Source organism: Rana temporaria, chromosome 4 (genome assembly GCF_905171775.1).
Source record: "Rana temporaria chromosome 4, aRanTem1.1, whole genome shotgun sequence".
NCBI lineage: Eukaryota > Metazoa > Chordata > Amphibia > Anura > Ranidae > Rana > Rana temporaria.
Genome location: NC_053492.1, coordinates 24,066,248 through 24,079,897, shown reverse-complemented (window position 1 = coordinate 24,079,897; position 13,650 = coordinate 24,066,248). Strand labels below are relative to the sequence as shown.

General features: G+C 42.6%; 2 protein-coding genes across 5 annotated transcripts in view; one reads left to right on the top strand and one right to left on the bottom strand.

Annotated features, from left to right (window-relative positions):
- The window catches only part of FZD3 (frizzled class receptor 3), a 124,058-nt gene extending 112,283 nt beyond the window's left edge, over nucleotides 1-11,775 (bottom strand). For both annotated transcript variants that reach the window (XM_040348129.1, XM_040348130.1), the window contains exon 1: nucleotides 11,680-11,775. The gene's annotated coding sequence lies outside the window, so the exon portion shown is untranslated. The remainder of the gene's footprint in view (nucleotides 1-11,679) is intronic.
- A 376-nt stretch (nucleotides 11,776-12,151) lies between these two features.
- FBXO16 (F-box protein 16) overlaps nucleotides 12,152-13,650 on the top strand; it is a 61,392-nt gene continuing 59,893 nt past the window's right edge. For 2 of the 3 annotated variants that reach the window (XM_040348127.1, XM_040348126.1), the window contains exon 1: nucleotides 12,152-12,260. The gene's annotated coding sequence lies outside the window, so the exon portion shown is untranslated. The remainder of the gene's footprint in view (nucleotides 12,261-13,650) is intronic. The other variant, XM_040348128.1, reaches the window with a different exon arrangement.

The window sequence follows — 13,650 nt, the reverse complement described above, 5'->3', positions numbered from 1 at the left end:
AACTCTTACCACAGACACCATCTGCATGGAGTTTGTACTCTCTCCCCGGGTTTTCTTCAGCTTTCTGACATAATTTAGATACAAACCAATCAAAAATTACCACAATGGATGGGGGGGGGGGGGGTGCTTGGCACGTGCCAGAACACCAGTTGCCGGTTTGATCAATATCCTCCTAATTACCAGCGGAGAAGACATTTCTAGTAAGAAGGCGTTTAATCCACATTTTAAATTCACTAATCCCCGTTTAAATTGACGAGAGCAGAGCAGATTAAAGAGCAAAATATAACCAGAGCAAACTATTCCTGCAACCCCTCGCACGAATAGGCAACAGATTTTAGATCTAACCAATTTTATTACCGTATATGTGCGGTATTGACTATCCATGTGGATGGTTCCGTGTCCCCTTTCAAACAGCATCAGACTCTGCCCTGAGGGGTTATCCAACCCAGCACAGACATGTGAGTGAGGAGGTAATAATTCTACAATTGGGTTGTTGGCCTGCCACGAAAACAAAGAAGTACCCAGGAAGCCCACCCAAAAAGGGGGAATAAACACTCCATGCAGATGTTGTCCCTGGTGAAAGCTATACCTACGACCAAGAGTTGCTAAAGAATATACATTGATAACCACTGATGGTTAAGACTGGGCATGGCACCATCGTGATGGTTAAGACTAGGCATGGCACCATCGTGATGGTTAAAACAAGGCATGGCACCATCGTGATGGTTAAGACTGGGCATGGCACCAAAGTGAAGTTTAAAACTAGGCATGACACTGTCGTGATGGTTAAGACTGGGCATGGCACCAAAGTGAAGTTTAAAACTAGGCATGACACTGTCGTGATGGTTAAGACTGGGCACGGCATCATTGTGATGGTTAAGACTAGGCATGGCACCATTGTGAGGGTTAAGACTGGGCATGGCAACATCATGATAGTTAAGACTGGACATGGTACCATTGTCATGGTTAAGACTGGGCATAGCACCATCGTGATGGTTGGAACCATTAAGCTGCAAAAACTAGGCATGGCACCATTGAGCTGCAAAAACTAGGCATGGCACAATTGTGATGCAAAGACTAGGCATGGCACAATTGTGGTGGAAAGACTAGGCATGGCACAATTGTGGTGGAAAGACTAGGCAAGGCACCATTGTGATGGTCGAGACTAGGTATGACACCATTATAATGGTAAGACTATTAGGAGGATTCAGATAGACTTAGGTTGGCGTATCTACTGATACGCCAGCCTAAGTCTGAATCTGCGCCAACGCAAATTTAAGCGCATTCTGGTAACCAGATACGCCGCTCGTACCTGAGCCTAATTTAAGCGTAAGTGTCTTACACCATCGTATCCTAAAGTGTACTTTTTAGGCTGACCGCTAGGTGGCGCTTCCATTGCGGTCGACCTAGAATATGTAAATGAGTAGATACGCCGATTCACGAACGTACGCTTGCCCGACGCAGTAAAGATACGCCGTTTACATAACGCACTTTCAGGCCTAAAGTTATTCCATCAAATAGCTGGAATAGTAATGTTAAGTATGGCCGTCGTTCCCGCGTCGAAATTTTAAAATTTTACGTCATTTGCGTAAGTCGTCCGTGAATAGGGCTGGACGTAATTTACGTCCACGTTGAAACCAATACGACCGTGCAGCGTACTTTGCCACAATGCACACTGGGATATGTACACGGACGGCGCATGCGCCGTTCGTAAAATACGTCAATCACGTCAAGTCACCCCCCATTAACATAGAACACGCCCCCTCAGCCGAATTTGAATTATGCGCGCTTACGCCCACCCGATTTACGCTACGCCGCCGTAACTTAGCAGGCAGGTACTTTGTGAATCATGTATTTGTCTCGCTAACTTACGGCGGCGTAGTGTAAACACGATACACTACGCCGCCGCAAAGTTAGGGCGGTCTTTGTGAATCTAGCTATATGTCACTGTTAAGATGGTTAAGACTAGACCATTGTGATGGTCTCTTCTGCTAGTCCAGGGATGGCACCATTGTGATGGTCTCTTCTGTTTGTCCAGGGGTGGCACCATTATGATGGTATCTTCTGCTAGTCCAGGGATGGCACCATTGTCATGATATCTTCTGCTAGTTTAGAGATGGCACCATTGTGATGGTCTCTTCCGGTAGTTTATGGATGGCACCATTGCAATGGTATATTCTGCCAGTCCAGGGATGACACCATTGTGATGGTATCTTCTGATAGTTTAGGGATGGCCCAATTGTGATGATATCTTCTAGTAGTTTACGGTTGGCACCATTGTGTGATGGTTTCTTCTGCTAGTCTAGGGATGTCACCATTGTGATGAGATCTTCTGGTAGTTTACGGATGGCATCATTGTGATGAGATCTTCGTCTACACTTTGCCATTTCCCCCCAGCAGTACAACCCCCAGCAACCAACACCATTTTACACTTGCTATGGGTTTCTGACTCTCACAATGCTTTTTTCTTCCCGAACTAAAAAAAAAAAAAAAAAAAATGTATCTAGAAAATTATGGCTGAAAAAAATAAAAAATTATAAAAAAAAAATTATAAAAAAAAAAAAAAAACACACACACACACACACACACACACACACACACCCCCCCCAAAAAAAACAGGCAAACTATGGAAAATAAAATAAACTTTTTTTATATTTTTTATTTTAAACCCTACTGCATTTTGATTATTTATTGCCAACAAATGAAGAGAAAAAGCCACACAATGACCTCCAATATATGACAAAAGAAGTCCAATTGCACAACAGCCGCTGCTACATTATGGCAATGTCTCCTCCCACCACGCACAAAAAAAAAAACATTTTCTATCCCCCATCTGATCACTCACAGATGGGTAATAACGAGACAAATAATCGTAATAAATAATGGTTGGATTAGTATAATCCTTGAAAACCTGATACTCTTCTTTAATATGCCACTGATCTGGGATTATCCATTTTAATAATACTACGTTCTGACATTAACCCCCGCGTGGCACCAGCAGGCTTAGGAGTTGCTCCGGGTCATTTTGGAGACTCATGTTTTTTTGCTATAATATTAGGTCTTTAACTTACAAATATTTGCAGCTGAAAATGGCCACAAAACATACCATGATGGAAAAACAGCAACCCTTAGACCCGCCGTTCTCAGCCAGGGTTCTGTGAAACCGTAGGTTTCCTCCAGAGGTTGCTAGGAGTTCCTCCAGAGGTTGCTAGGGGTTCCTCCAGAGGTTGCTAGGGGTTCCTCCAGAGGTTGCTAGGGGTTCCTCCAGAGGTTGCTAGGGGTTCCTCCAGAGGTTGCTAGGGGTTCCTCCAGAGGTAGCTAGGGGTTTCTCCAGAGATAGCTAGGGGTTCCTCCAGAGATAGCTAGGGGTTGCGCCAGAGGTTGCTAGGGGTTGTGCCAGAGGATGCTAGGGGTTCCTCCAGAGGTTGCTAGGGGTTGCGCCAGAGGTTGCTAGGGGTTCCTCCAGAGGTTGCTAGGGGTTGCGCCAGAGGATGCTAGGGGTTCCTCCAGAGGATGCTAGGGGTTCCTCCAGAGGATGCTAGGGGTTCCTCCAGAGGATGCTAGGGGTTCCTCCAGAGGATGCTAGGGGTTCCTCCAGAGGTTGCTAGGGGTTCCTCCAGAGGTTGCTAGGGGTTGCGCCAGAGGATGCTAGGGGTTGCGCCAGAGGATGCTAGGGGTTCCGCCAGAGGATGCTAGGGGTTCCTCCAGAGATTGCTAGGGGTTCCTCCAGAGGTTGCTAGGGGTTCCTCCAGAGGTTGCTAGGGGTTCCTCCAGAGGTTGCTAGGGGTTCCTCCAGAGATTGCTAGGGGTTCCTCCAGAGATTGCTAGGGGGTTCCTCCAGAGGTTGCTAGGGGTTCCTTGAGCTGTGGCTGATTGACTCTCTCCATTTGATGGTGCCTGCATAGTTCCAGGGCCAACAGCACTTGGTAGAGTCAACAGCATGACGCCATGGGGGGGTTGATTTACTAAAACTGGAGAGTGCAAAATCTGGTGCAGCTCTGCATAGAAACCAATCAGCTTCCAAACTTCAGCTTGTTCAATTAACTACTTGCCTACTGGGCACTTTTACCCCGTTCCTGCCCTGGTCAATTTTCAGCTTTCAGTGCTGTTGCACTTTGAAGGACAATTGCGTGGTCATGCAACACTGTACCGATATAAAATGTCTCTTTTTTTTCTCTCACACAAATAGAGCTTTCTTTTGATGGTATTTAATCACCACTGGGGTTTTTATTTTTTGCTAAACAAAAAAAAGACTGAAATTATTTGAAAACATTTTTTTTTTTTTTTTCATAGTTTGTTATTACATTTTGCAAACAGGTAATTTGTTTTCCTTCACTGATGGGCAATGCTAGGCTGCACTGATGGGGACTGATGAGGCTGCACTGGGAGTAGCACTGATGGAAACTGAAGAGGCTGCATTAGGGGGGGGGGGCTGATGAGGCTGTACTGATGGGTCTGATGAGACTGCAATGATGGGTCTGATGAGACTGCAATGATGATGGGTCTGATGAGGCTGCACTGATGATGGGTCCGATGAGGCTACACTGATGATGGGTCCGATGAGGCTACACTGATGATGGGTCCGATGAGGCTGCACTGATGGGGACTGATGAAGCTGCACTAGGGGGGACTGATGAAGCTGCACTAGGGGGGGACTGATGAAGCTGCACTAGGGGGGGACTGATGAGGCTGCACTGAAGGGGATTGGTGAGGCTGCACTGAAGGGGACTGATGAGGCTGCATGGGGGGCAGCACTGGTAAGTGGCGCTGATGATCAGGCACTGATAGACACTGATTAGCAGTATTGATGGGCACTGATTAGCAGCACTGGTGGCAATGAGGAGACCGATGTCCCTGTAACAGAAGCCAGTTAACTGCTTTCCTCTTCTCTCACCGACAGCATGATGGGGGAAAAAAAGCTGATAATCGACTTGTGTTTACTTCCCTGATCAGCTGTCATTGGCTGACAGCTGATCACGTGGTAAAGGGCCACTGTGATTGGCCCTTTACCCTAATCTGTGATCAGCTGAGTCCCGGGCCGTTAATATGTTAAAAAAAATTGAAGCCCCAACCAAGATGTATAGGGGAGTTGCCAGAGTGTTGCAGATCCATTGTGGGCAGAGTATAGCAGATCCGTTGTGGGCAGAGTGTTGCAGATCCATTGTGGGCAGAGTGTTGCAGATCCATTGTGGGCAGAGTGTTGCAGATCCATTGTGGGCAGAGTATAGCAGATCCGTTGTGGGCAGAGTATAGCAGATCCATCGCGGGCAGAGTATTGCAGATCCATCGCGGGCAGAGTATTGCAGATCCATCGCGGGCAGAGTATTGCAGATCCATCGCGGGCAGAGTATTGCAGATCCATCGCGGGCAGAGTATTGCAGATCCATCGCGGGCAGAGTATTGCAGATCCATCGCGGGCAGAGTATTGCAGATCCATCGCGGGCAGAGTATTGCAGATCCATTGCCGGCAGAGTATTGCAGATCCATCGCCGGCAGAGTATTGCAGATCCATCGCGGGCAGAGTATTGCAGATCCATCGCGGGCAGAGTATTGCAGATCCATCGTGGGCAGAGTATTGCAGATCCATCGTGGGCAGAGTATTGCAGATCCATCGTGGGCAGAGTATTGCAGATCCATCGTGGGCAGAATATTTCAGATCCGTTGTTGTCAGAATAATATCCATTGTTCCCGAAATATTCTGACACATTGTTGACAAAATAATTCAGATCCATTGTTGCCAAAATATTTGAAGCCATTGTTGTCAGCATACTTCAGATCCATTTCTGCCAGATTAATGTGGACCTTCCGTAATTTTTCCATCTTTTCATCTATTAAATCTTCTCCCCTTGTTGTTGTTTTAACTTTTTTTTTTTGCCAGTAAATTCCTTATACAGACCACTTCCTGTTTCTTGTCTGCCCATTAGCCTAGGCGTATGATATATATCTCTCTCTCTCTCTCTCTCTCTCTCTCTCTCTCTCTCTCTCTCTCTCTCTTATGAGCGTTTGGCAGGAAGAGATGAGTCATACGAGGGCCAATGAGAGCTGCAGAGCTGGAGGTGTGGGTCTGTGTAAATCCAGGAAGTGAACAGGCAGTTAAAATGGATGCAGTCAGACTCAGTGGAGGGAGATTTCTGCAGCATATTTGGCAAGTACAGAATCACACTATATATAAAATAATATGCAAAGTGGTTGGAGGGAAGCTTCAGAATGGCAAAGATGTTTATTTTACAAATTATGTGAGAAGACTGCAGTTCCTCTTTAATTAAGATCCGGTGTCTCCAGAGTATTCTGGCACGTCGTTTTCAAAATAATTCAGATCCCGTGCGGTGCGAATCACATGCGATGTCTGACGCCTTAATGCCGGAGCCAAGAGGAGTTGCTACTGAGCTTGCCGACTATGTGATCACGGCGATTGGCTGTCACAGCGATCACATGATCAGGGAGTCCATCCAACCGGCTCCTGATCCTCACACTGTGACCTGCACCCGTCAGTGGTGGAGATCGTCTGCGACACATAGATGTGGCCCTCTTCCATGCTGCCACATCCACGGGTACAGCCAGATGTCGCGACTTGGACTATTTTGGCAGCAAATAGATCTGTTTGTTCCAAGCATTCCCTTACTACCTCTGCTGGAAGTCTGCGCCACACATCAACTACTCTTTCAGTCACATAATACATTCTAAGATTAGTTTTCAATGTTTCTCCTGCTAGGTTAAGGTCATGTCCCCGAGGTTTTTGATCTTGGCTTTATATTGAAAATCCTGCCCCCCCCCCCCGAACCTTATTTACCCCCTTCATGTATAGAAAAGGTTTCAATCACGTCTCCCCTTTCCCTTCTTTCCTGCAGACTGTACATATGAAGATCCTGATAGTTTATCCCCCCGACCTTTCACCATTTTTGGTGCCTGTCTCTGGACTCTGGGTGCTATACTTGGATAATATTCTGTCAGATCCATTGAGGACCAAAAATTTTGGAGGATAAAATATTTTAGATCTATTGAGGACAAAATATTTTAGATCTACTGAGGACAAAATATTTTAGATCTATTGAGGATAAAATAATTTTAGATCTATTGAGGACAAAATATTTTAGATCTACTGAGGACAAAATATTTTAGATCTATTGAGGATAAAATAATTTTAGATCTATTGAGGATAAAATATTTTAGATCTATTGAGGATAAAATATTTTAGATCTACTGAGGACAAAATATTTTAGATCTATTGAGGATAAAATAATTTTAGATCTATTGAGGACAAAATATTTTAGATCTACTGAGGACAAAATATTTTAGATCTATTGAGGATAAAATAATTTTAGATCTATTGAGGATAAAATATTTTAGATCTATTGAGGATAAAATATTTTAGATCTATTGAGGACAAAATATTTTAGATCCATTAAGGACAAAAAAATTTGAGGATAAAATATTTTAAAGACAAAATATTTTGGACCCATTGAGGACAAAAATTTTGGATCTATTGAGGATAAAATATTTTGGATCTATTGAGGATAAAATAGTTTGGATCTATTGAGGACAAAATATTTTGGATCCATTAAGGACCAAAAATTTTGGAGGATAAAATATTTTGGATCTATTGAGGACAAAATATTTTAGATCTACTGAGGACAAAATATTTTAGATCTACTGAGGATAAAATATTTTAGATCTATTGAGGATAAAATATTTTAGATCTATTGAGGATAAAATATTTTAGATCTATTGAGGATAAAATATTTTAGATCTACTGAGGACAAAATATTTTAGATCTATTGAGGATAAAATATTTTAGATCTACTGAGGACAAAATATTTTAGATCTATTGAGGATAAAATATTTTGGATCCATTAAGGACAAAAAAATTTGAGGATAAAATATTTTAAAGACAAAATATTTTGGATCTATTGAGGACAATATGTTTTGGATTTATTGAGGACAAGATATTTTGTATCCAGTGTTGGCAGAAGCATTGAGATACATTGTTGCTAGATTCTCCAGGCCTGCAATCCCACCCAGCCCTGTAATCCGGTCTAATCATGTAAAATGCCATTGAGCAGCCTAATGGTTCCGTCATGTCCTGTGACCTGGAAGGACGGGCATGGACGCTTCTCAGGATGTCTCATAGAGGAGCGGTGTGGGTACCAGGCCTCACCCACATGGATACAAGGGATGAGCAGAGCACATGGGCAGATGGAAATCCTGGAGACGGAGCCACAGGAAGGAGAACATACAGAGCACAACCTGCTTTATGTCATGGAGTATGAAGGAGCGTTATAGGAGAAGGCCTGGTCTGTGCTGAGCATCCCTTCCATCCATTGTACACCTCCCTTCCTCCGCTCTCATTACCATCACAATGGGCGCACACACCGCAATGAGACGCACTGATTACCGCTCAATTATTCATGGGGTCTTCATACATCCATGTATGGAACACGTAGTCCCTGACATGACAAAGACCGGCATCCAAGTACAGCATAGATAACTATGTATAACAATAATATAATATAATATTTATATATTATACACACACACAGAAGAGCCTCAAAAGGTAGCAATTCTGACAACATAAAGAAGAATAAACAGTCACACAAAGATAATACTACAGCATACAATATTACACCCATAGTACTACAGCACAAGCAATACAAACTGCGACAGCTTACAATAAAGTTAGTCCTCATAATACAATCATAGTACTATACCACACAGTCCTCCAATCATAGTACTAATATACCACACAGTCCTCCAATCATAGTACTACACCACACAGTCCTCCAATCATAGTACTACACCACACAGTCCTCCAATCATAGTACTACACCACACAGTCCTCCAATCATAGTACTAATATACCACACAGTCCTCCAATCATAGTACTACACCACACAGTCCTCCAATCATAGTACTATACCACACAGTCCTCCAATCATAGTACTACACCACACAGTCCTCCAATCATAGTACTATACCACACAGTCCTCCAATCATAGTACTATACCGCACAGTCCTCCAATCATAGTACTATACCGCACAGTCCTCCAATCATAGTACTACACCACACAGTCCTCCAATCATAGTACTATACCACACAGTCCTCCAATCATAGTACTATACCGCACAGTCCTCCAATCATAGTACTACACCACACAGTCCTCCAATCATAGTACTATTATACCACACAGTCCTCCAATCATAGTACTACACCACACAGTCCTCCAATCATAGTACTACACCACACAGTCCTCCAATCATAGTACTATTATACCACACAGTCCTCCAATCATAGTACTATTATACCACACAGTCCACCAATCATAGTACTATACCACACAGTCCTCCAATCATAGTACTAACCCACACAGTCCTCCAATCATAGTACCACTATACCACACAGTCCTCCAATCATAGTACTATACCACACAGTCCTCCAATCATAGTACTATACCACACAGTCCTCCAATCATAGTACTATTATACCACACAGTCCTCCAATCATAGTACTATTATACCACACAGTCCTCCAATCATAGTACTATACCACACAGTCCTCCAATCATAGTACTATTATACCACACAGTCCTCCAATCATAGTACTATTATACCACACAGTCCTCCAATCATAGTACTATACCACACAGTCCTCCAATCATAGTACTATACCACACAGTCCTCCAATCATAGTACTACACCACACAGTCCTCCAATCATAGTACTATACCACACAGTCCTCCAATCATAGTACTATTATACCACACAGTCCTCCAATCATAGTACTATTATACCACACAGTCCTCCAATCATAGTACTATACCACACAGTCCTCCAATCATAGTACTACACCACACAGTCCTCCAATCATAGTACTACACCATACAACAATACAACTGTACCCTACACAGTAAAAACAACATAGCAGACACAGCATGCAATAAAACTGTCATAACACTACAACATATAGTAATGCAACACCACTGCTACAGAAAATAGTACTACAAAACCTAATAACACAACCTAGCAGACTACAATCCTAATACAGCATACAATAAAGCAATCATACAACACTCATAATACTACTCCCCATGCAAATTGATACCACAGCATTAAACACAAACATATACAGTATTAGTCAGAATGTGATAACACCATCATAATACTACAACACATACTGCAACCACTGTACTGAATAATACATAAATAGTAATATATTAATAATACACCATATAGTAAAACAATCATAATTCTACACCACAGAATACAACTGTACCCTACCCTGTCAGTCACACATAATACACAGCATATAATAACACCCTCATAACACTACACCACAACATGTAACCACACTACTACTGCATAGAAACCATAATACCACACCATAGACTAATACAACCATAACACTACACCATACTAATACTACACCATAGACCAATACAACCATAATACTACACCATAGACCAATACAACCATAATACTACACCATAGACTAATACAACCATAATACTACACCATATACTGATACAACCATAATACCACACCATACTAATACTACACCATAGACCGATACAACCATAATACTACACCATATACTGATACAACCATAATACCACACCATACTAATACTACACCATAGACCGATACAACCATAATACTACACCATACTAATACTACACCATAGACCGATACAACCATAATACTACACCATAGACCAATACAACCATAATACTACACCATAGACCAATACAACCATAATACTACACCATAGACCAATACAACCATAATACTACACCATAGACTAATACAACCATAATACTACACCATATACTGATACAACCATAATACTACACCATATACTGATACAACCATAATACCACACCATACTAATACTACACCATAGACCGATACAACCATAATACTACACCATAGACTAATACAACCATAATACTACACCATAGACCAATACAACCATAATACTACACCATAGACCAATACAACCATAATACTACACCATAGACCAATACAACCATAATACTACACCATAGAATACAACAACCATAATACTACACCATAGACCAATACAACCATAATACTACACCATAGACCAATACAACCATAATACTACACCATAGAATACAACAACCATAATACTACACCATAGACTGATACAACATAACACTACACCATATACTGATACAGCCATAATACTACACCATAGAGTAATGCAATCAAAATAACACAACATATAGAAAATACCATATAACACCATCATAACGACGAATACACCATAATATACAGGATTTAGTACCATATAGTAATAATATATAGTAATACCAGCATAATACTACTGCATAAAAATATAAAAACGCAAAAAAAAAATTAAAATAAATAAAACACTACACTATATAGTAATTTAATCATAATAATACACGACATAGTAGCACACATACATACATATTATATCCAGGGTTCAGTACAATCTAGTGATCATATGATAGATAGTAATAGTATATTACCATAATAACACCATAATAATAACACACGGCACTACAACCAGAATCATACAATCACAATACCCCGCCATGAGAACGATCCCATATTGTATGACATTATATGTAATGCTAATCCTCCAATGACAGATGTCTATGTACGGTGTGTGATGTGTGTTCTCTCTCTATCACTCACCTCCTCTCCGGGAGAAGTGTCCTCTCTGAGCTCTCCGCTCTCACTGCTGGGGGCACTCACACACACAGGACACTCCCCCTCTCCGAGATAGAACACGCCTCTCATCATTCTTCATCACCACGCCTCATCTCATCAAAGCGCCAGCTATCCGCGCCCTCTACCGGCCCCACCGACAGGTGAAACCACGCCCAAGCTGTCAGAGGAGAACGCCTTCCTCCTGCAGACCGAAGGAACCTCCCACCAAGAGTCCACGCCCCTCCCTGTGTTACCAGCGAAAATAAATTACCGGCCACGCCGCTTTCCCGGTACAAACACACCCAGCAGGCCCCACCCACCTTGGAAACCCCGCCCGCTCATTCAATATACGAACATAATCCACGCCCTTGGCGCGGCGGTCTCCCTCCAATGGCTAGCGCAAGTCATCGTTACCGTGGTAACCTTTGCGGGGAAAGGGGGCGTGGTGAAGGGGATCCGCCCTCCGGTTGATTGGCAGGAAGACCAAGCGGGCTGGTTGCTATAGAAACGAGGGAGCTCCTGTGCCCGACTGACTGTCCTCACCACCCGAGACCTCTGCCAGCCAGGTAATACCGAGACCCCTATATTGTTACATTGTATATTATACTGACCCCTCCCCCTGACATTGTTACATTGTATATTATACTGACCCCTCCCCCTGACATTGTTACATTGTATATTATACTGACCCCTCCCCCTGACATTGTTACATTGTATATTATACTGACCCCTCCCCCTGACATTGTTACATTGTATATTATACTGACCCCTCCCCCCACATTGTTACATTGTATATTATACTGACCCCCTCCCCCTGACATTGTTACATTGTATATTATACTGACCCCTCCCCCTGACATTGTTACATTGTATATTATACTGACCCCTCCCCCTGACATTGTTACATTGTATATTATACTGACCCCTCCCCCCACATTGTTACATTGTATATTATACTGACCCCAAAATTGTTACATTGTATATTATACTGACCCCAAAATTGTTACATTGTATATTATACTGACCCCCTCCCCCTGACATTGTTACATTGTATATTATACTGACCCCCTCCCCCTGACATTGTTACATTGTATATTATACTGACCCCCCCAATGTTGCTACATTGTATACAATACTGATCCCAACATTGTTACATTGTATACTACAGACCCTAACATTGTTACATTGTATATTATACTGACCCCAAAATTGTTACATTGTATATTATACTGACCCCACCCCCTGACATTGTTACATTGTATATAATACTGACCCCTCCCCCCCCCCACATTGTTACATTGTATATCATACTGACCCCTCCCCCTGACATTGTTACATTGTATATCATACTGACCCCTCCCCCCCCACATTGTTACATTGTATATCACACTGACCCCTCCCCCCCCACATTGTTACATTGTATATCATACTGACCCCTCCCCCTGACATTGTTACATTGTATATCACACTGACCCCTCCCCCAACATTGTTACATTGTATATCATACTGACCCCTCCCCCCCCCCACATTGTTACATTGTATATTATACAGACCCCCCCAATGTTGCTACATTGTATACAATACTGATCCCAACATTGTTACATTGTATAATACAGACACTGACATTACACTGTATACTACAGACCCCCCAACATTGTTACATTGTACCATATATGACAAAAGTCAGTACACCCCTCACATTTCTGTAAATATTTTCTTCTCTCTTTCCATGTGACAACACTGAAGAAATGACACTTTGTATGTACAATGTTGTGTAGTGAGTGTACAGCTTGTATAACAGTGTACAGTACATTTCCGGTCCCCTCAAAATAACTCAACACACAGCCATTAATGTCTAAACCGCTGGCAACAAAAGTGGGTACACCCCTAAGTGAAAATGTCCAAATTGGGCCCAATTAGCCATTTTCCCTCCCCGGTGTCATGTGACTCGTTAGT